This window comes from Palaemon carinicauda, chromosome 24 (assembly GCF_036898095.1).
Source record: "Palaemon carinicauda isolate YSFRI2023 chromosome 24, ASM3689809v2, whole genome shotgun sequence".
Lineage (NCBI taxonomy): Eukaryota > Metazoa > Arthropoda > Malacostraca > Decapoda > Palaemonidae > Palaemon > Palaemon carinicauda.
Genome location: NC_090748.1, coordinates 1412971 through 1420470, shown reverse-complemented (window position 1 = coordinate 1420470; position 7500 = coordinate 1412971). Strand labels below are relative to the sequence as shown.

At 29.7% G+C, this 7500-nt stretch overlaps 1 protein-coding gene across 1 annotated transcript in view; it reads left to right on the top strand.

The window, feature by feature from the left end:
• The window catches only part of LOC137617982 (cell adhesion molecule 3-like), a 715661-nt gene that overhangs the window by 586675 nt on the left and 121486 nt on the right, over positions 1-7500 (top strand). The window contains exon 3 of the mRNA XM_068347907.1: positions 1097-1182. The gene's annotated coding sequence lies outside the window, so the exon portion shown is untranslated. The remainder of the gene's footprint in view (positions 1-1096; positions 1183-7500) is intronic.

The window sequence follows — 7500 nt, the reverse complement described above, 5'->3', positions numbered from 1 at the left end:
ATTAACTGGACTGGTGTTATATCGTAAGTCATATATTTACGAAATAGGTTTGGGTTAATTAAAAATAATCGATTTCTTTCACGATAAAAAGGCATATTATTATTATTATTATTATTATTATTATTATTATTATTATTATTATTAATTGCTAAGCTTCAACCCTAGTTGGAAAAGCTGAATGCTATAAGCCCAGTGGCCCCAACAGGGAAAATAGCCCAGTGAGGAAAGGAAACAAAGAAAAATATAATATTCTAAGGACAGTAACAACATTAAAATAAATAATTCCTATATAAACTATAAAATCTTTAACAAAACAAGAGGAAGAGAAATAAGATAGAATAATGTACCCGAGTGTATCCTCAAGCTAGAGAACTCTAACCCAAGGCAGTGGAAGACCATGGTACAGAGGCTATTTATATATGCTATTTATTTCATTATAAAGGTAATAGGAAAAGCTGATTATAAGCAGGATTTTATATTTTGCATAATTATCAAAAGTGAAATCTGTTGAATTTTTTTTTTATAGAAAAGACTGGACTATTTAAGGTTTAAAGACCGCTCATTAATGACATTAGGCAAGGGATAATGACATTGCCCTATCAAGCAGGACAATGCCCTAGAGACTGACCATATATACATATGACCGGTGCCTAAGCCCCTCTCCACCCAAACTAAGACCAAGGAGGGCCAGGCAATGGCTGCTGATGACTCAGCAGATAGACCTATAGGCTCACCTAAACCCCATCAACCTTTGCTCACAAGGATGGTGAGATTGCAATGACCATGGAACTAACGAGTTTGAGCTGGACTCGAACCCCTGTCTGGCGTTCACCAGTCAGGGACGTTACCGCATCGGCCACCACAACCCTTATTATAATGAAGGTTTTATTATTATTATTATTATTACTAGCCAAGCTACAACCCTAGTTGGAAAAGCAAGATGCTATAAGCCCAGGGGCTCCAATAGGTAAAAATAGCCCAGTGAGGAAAGGAAATAAGGAAATAAATAAATGATGAGAACATATTAACAATAAATAATTCAAAAAAAAAAGTAGTTTTGGATCAATGTTTAAACATGCATTTCTGTTTCCCGCAGGATGATTCAAGTTCACCCCAGAAGGACATAATCGAGAGTGGATACGTCCACCAAGAGGCGGCCGTTTACCGACATGGACACTTAAGGTAAGTGGGTGCTCAATTCATGGGTTTTGGTAGTGAAGTTTTCCTTTGCAAATAATCCCTGGTTCTTCAGGTTATGCAAGCATGTGATATATGAAGAAGCGGTACTTGTGCAGAAGTAAGGTATTTTTCAAAGATTTTCTGAACTAGTTCCTAGGGATAAGACAATAGCCTGCAATTGTACAGATATATCTCAACAAGTTGCTGGGGATAAGACAATATCCTGCAATTGCACAGATATTTCTCAACTAGTTTCGAGGGTATAAGACAATAGCCTGCAATTGTACAGATATTTCTCAACTAGTTTCGAGGGTATAAGACAATAGCCTGCAATTGCACAGATATTTCTCAACAAGTTCCGAGGGTATAAGCCAATAGCCTGCAATTGTACAGATATTTCTCAACAAGTTCCGAGGTTATAAGCCAATAGCCTGCAATTGTACAGATATTTCTCAACTAGTTTCGAGGGTATAAGACAATAGCCTGCAATTGCACAGATATTTCTCAACAAGTTCCGAGGTTGTAAGCCAATAGCCTGCAATTGAACAGATATTTCTCAGCAAGTTCTTAGGGATAAGACAATAGCCTGCAATTGTACAGATATTTCTGAACAAGTTACTAGGGATAAGACAATAGCCTGCAATTGCACACATATTTTTCAACAAGTTCCTAGGGATAAAACAATAGCCTGCAATTGCACATATTTTTCAACTGGTTCCGATGGTACAAGACAATAACCTGCAATTAGACATATTTTTCAACTAGTTTCGAGAGTATAAGACAATAGCCTGCAATTGTACAGATATTTCTGAACAAGTTCCAAGGGATAAGAGACAATGCCATGCGTCTAGAAAGTCAAATAAAAAAAACTATACTCATAAAAGTAAAAACAAAAAGTATTTTGGGATTACATTGGTTTCCAAAATTTAAAGGAGTGAATATTATTATATATATACTTCAATAGAAAATGAAAGTCTTCTTCAGTGGGGAGAATCCAACTATTACATTTTTCAGTAAAGAAAAAATTAGAATTTAATATGTGAAGTGGGAGTCAAGTGCCCTTCAACCGAGATTATCCATAATTATGAGAGTAACAATACATTTTGGATTCGACTGAATGGAGCAAATGAGTAGACCAATGGATTAGGAATCCGGGAATGTCATACGAAGAACTACTAGTAGATTTGAATGTCCCAAGGTAAATACGCGCATCTGTCCTATATAATAGAGAGCAAGTGTTTACTTTATTTATATACACACACACACACACACATATATATATATATATATATATATATATATATATATATATATATGTATATGTATGTATATATATATATATATACATTTATATATATGTATATATAAATATGTATTATGTATATATATGTGTGTGTATCATATATATGTACAGTATATATATATATATATATATATATATATATATATATATGTATATGTATATATATATATATATATATATATATATATATGTATATGTATATATATATATATATATATATATATATATGTATATATATATATATATATATATATATATATATATATATAATATACGCATACATTTATATATGTATATATATATATACATAGATATGTATCATATGTATATATATACATTCATATATACATATATATATGTATATATATATATATATATATATATATATATATATATATATACATATAAAATTTCTTTCCGGTCTCGCACAGCTCTCCCCTTTCCTTGGGTAGGGGCAAGAGGGAGTAGTCATACCCTGGTAAGAGGGGTATATGGTTGTATGCCTATCTATAAATATTTAGCCGTCATTTTTGACGAGTCGCGTCCTCTAGCATATATACAGTATATATATGTTTATAAAACCCAAACTGTTTGATTTAGAAAACTTGTTGACATTTGCAACCTGTTTATAAGTATTACAGCATGTCATTTGCGTTCATTTCCCCGTCCGTTTAAGCATGTCCACACAGCTTGTCCTTTAGCTAGTAACCATTTGGTGAAGGCTGATATGGTATAACATAGCTTTATAAGGTGTATCCCCTTTCCCTTAATGGGATATGTGACGAGCCGAGAGAAGGTTGTGACTCAAAGGCAGGATGAAAGCAACTGATTAACTTTATTACAGAACATTCGTTTATATATACATGACCTCCAGGCAAAAAAGTCATAAAAGATATAACAGGCAATTTCATGTTCAACCGACCCCGCACCGGTTAACAGTTAACTGTGAGAAAATTAGACGTGTTTTTTCAGGTCCCTGTCAGTGCGAGGGGAGAGCGAAGATACAAGCATAATACATACACAAAATGAAATGTCCTTACTATGTACGATCGTGTGACACACGGTTGGTATAGGTACCTGCCGGGCCCCTGCCCATGACCAGGGCGAATGGAAAATTTTCGACTGTTTTTGGATTTAAAACGCAGTGTTTTACGATACACCATTTTATGGAATCATAAGACGGTTTACAGAATGAAAACTGTTTTTAGAATAAAAAAAACTTAAGGCGCTTGTAAGACATAGTTTACGGAAATATAAGTGTTTTTAGAAGCAGACAGTTTACGGAATGAAGACTGTTTTTTAGAATAAAAAACTTAAGACGCTTTTAAGACATAGTTTACGGAATTAAAACTGTTTTTAGAATAAAAAATTTAGACGCTTATAAGGCATAGTTCAAGGAATTACAACTGTTTTTAGAATAAAAAATTTAGACGCTTATAAGTCATCGTTTTTCGGAATTAAAACTGTTTTAGAAGAAAATATATTGAACGCTTATGAGACATAGTTTACGGAATTAGAACTTTTTAGAATAAAAAAAAACTTTAGACGTTTATAAGACATATTTTACGGAAATAAAACTTTTTAGAATAAAAAAAAAAACTTTAGACGCTTATAAGACATAGTTTACGAAAATGGAACTGTTTTTAGAAGCAAAAATTTTGAACGCTTATAAGACATAGTTTACGGAATTAAAACTTTTTTTTAGAATATAACTTTAGACGCTTATAAGACAGGCTTACGGAATTAAAACTTTTTTTTAGAATAAAACTTTAGACGCTTAAAAGACATAGTTTACGGAATTAAAATATTTTTAGAATAAAACTTTAGATGCTTATAAGACATAGTTTTCGGAATTAAAACTTTTTTAGTATAAAAAACTTTAGACGCTTATAAGACATAGTATACGGAATTAAAACTTTTAGAATATAAAACTTTAGACGCTTATAAGACATAGTTTACGGAATTAAAATTTTTTTTAGAATAAAACTTTAGACGCTTATAAGACATATTTTATGGAATTAAAACATTTAGAATATAAAACTTTAGACGCTTATAAGACATAGTTTACGGAATTAAAACATTTAGAATATAAAACTTTAGATGCTTATAAGACATAGTTTACGGAATTAAAACTTTTAGAATAAAAAAATTTAGACGCTAATGAAATATAGTTTAAGAATTACAACTGTTTTTAGAATAAAACTTTAAACGCTTATATGACATATTTTATGGAATTGAAACATTTAGAATATAAAACTTTAGACGCTTATAAGACATAGTTTACGGAATTAAAACATTTAGAATATAAAACTTTAGACGCTTATAAGACATAGTTTACGGACTTAAAACTTTTAGAATAAAAAAATTTAGACGCTAATGAAATATAGTTTAAGAATTACAACTGTTTTTAGAATAAAAACTTTAAACGCTTATAAGACATATTTTTTGGAATTAAAACATTTAGAATATAAAACTTTAGACGCTTATAAGACATAGTTTACGGAATTAAAACATTTAGAATATAAAACTTTAGACGCTTATAAGACATAGTTTACGGAATTAAAACATTTAGAATATAAAACTTTAGACGCTTATAAGACATAGTTTACGGAATTAAAACTTTTAGAATAAAAAAATTTAGACGCTAATGAAATATAGTTTAAGAATTACACTGTTTTTAGAATAAAAACTTTAAACGCTTATAAGACATATTTTATGGAATTAAAACATTTAGAATATAAAACTTTAGACGCTTATAAGACATAGTTTACGGAATTAAAACTTTTAGAATAAGAAAATTTAGACGCTAATGAAATATAGTTTAAGAATTACAACTGTTTTTAGAATAAAAACTTTAAACGCTTATAAGACATATTTTATGGAATTAAAACATTTAGAATATAAAACTTTAGACGCTTATAAGACATAGTTTACGGAATTAAAACATTTAGAATATTAAACTTTAGACGCTTATAAGACATAGTTTACGGAATTAAAACTTTTAGAATACAAAAATTTAGACGCTAATGAAATATAGTTTAAGAATTACAACTGTTTTTAGAATAAAAACTTTAAACGCTTATAAGACATATTTTTTGGAATTAAAACATTTAGAATATAAAACTTTAGACGCTTATAAGACATAGTTTACGGAATTAAAACATTTAGAATATAAAACTTTAGACGCTTATAAGACATAGTTTACGGAATTAAAACTTTTAGAATAAAAAAATTTAGACGCTAATGAAATATAGTTTAAGAATTACAACTGTTTTTAGAATAAAAACTTTAAACGCTTATAAGACATATTTTATGGAATTAAAACATTTAGAATACAAAACTTTAGACGCTTATAAGACATAGTTTACGGAATTAAAACTTTTAGATTATAAAACTTTAGACGCTTATAAGACATAGTTTACGGAATTAAAACTTTTAGAATAAAAACTTTAGACGCTTATAAGACATAGTTTACGGAATTAAAACATTTAGAATATAAAACTTTAGACACTTATAAGACATAGTTTACGGAATGAGAACTGTTTTTAGAAGCAGAAATGTCAGACGCTACACTGACTGCTTTATGCCAAAGGGACGTATGTGCAATTGCCTCGAGTTCCATCGCTTTTGCCCAGATTATGGCTCTCATATATCTCGGCCCCTGCCAAGAAAGATTAAAGAGACTGGGCTTCCTTCCTGGTCTCTCTCTCTCTCTCTCTCTCTCTCTCTCTCTCTCTCTCTCTCTCTCTCTCTCTCTCGTTTGTTCTTTGTGTCTTTATCAGGACTAACTGTTGTGTGGAACTACCTAAAACTAGAAGGAATTTTAATGTTGTATCTTTCCTCATATGGGGAATAAAAGTCTATTTTCACTCATTCACTCCATTAGGTTTTTAATTTTGATTCTTTCCTTATATGGTAAATATAATTCAATTTTGACTCATTCACTCCATTCGGTTTTTATTTTTTTTCTTATATTGTAAATATAATTCTATTTTCGCTCATTCACTTCATTAGATTTTTAATTTTGTTTCTTTCCTTATATGGTAAATATAATTCTATTTTCACTCATTCACTATTTTAGGATTTTAATCTTGTATCTCCTCATATGGTAAATATAATTCTATTTTCATTCATTCAACGCCATTAGATTTTTAATTTTGATTCTTTCCTTATATGGTAAATATAATTCTATTTTCGCTCATTCACTCCTTAGATTTTTTCTTTTTTTCTTTCCTTATATGGTAAATATAATTCCATTTTCACTCATTCACTCCTTAAGGTTTTTAATTTCGTTTCTTTCCTTATATGGTAAATAAAAGTCTATTTTCGCTCATTCACTCCATTAGATTTTTAATTTTGTTTATTTCCTTATATGGTAAATATAATTCGATTTTCACTTAAACACTCTATCAGTTTTTATTTTCCTTTTTCATTTACAAATATGATTAATATATATATATATATATATATATATATATATATAATTCTTCTATTAATAGTATAGTTTCGTATCATTATCTATCCTTATAATAGAAGAGTAAATTCAGTCTTTTTTTGTCCCTTTTATAGAATATTTGTTCTATAGTCTTGGGTAGTGCCATAGCCTCTGTACCACGGTCTTCCACTGTCTTGGGGTAGAGTTGTCTTGCTTGAGGATACACTTGGGCACACTATTTTATCTTATTTCTCTTCCTCTTCTTTTGTAGATTTTATTGTTTATATAGAAAATAATTATTTGAATGTTACTGTTCTTAGAACATTATATTTTTCCTGTTTTCTTTTCCTCGCTGGGCTATTTTCCCTGTTGGAGCCTCTGGGCCTATAGCATCCTGCTTTTCCAAGTAGGGTTGTGGCTTAGCAAGTAATAATAATAATAATAATAATAATATTAATAATAATAATAATGTGATAGAGTTTATTCACTATGAAGTAATCAAGATGATAATTCCGACCTCTCTTTTTTTTGTAAGAAGAATCCATTTCATACAAAATTATCAATTATTAATGTAATTGGCATT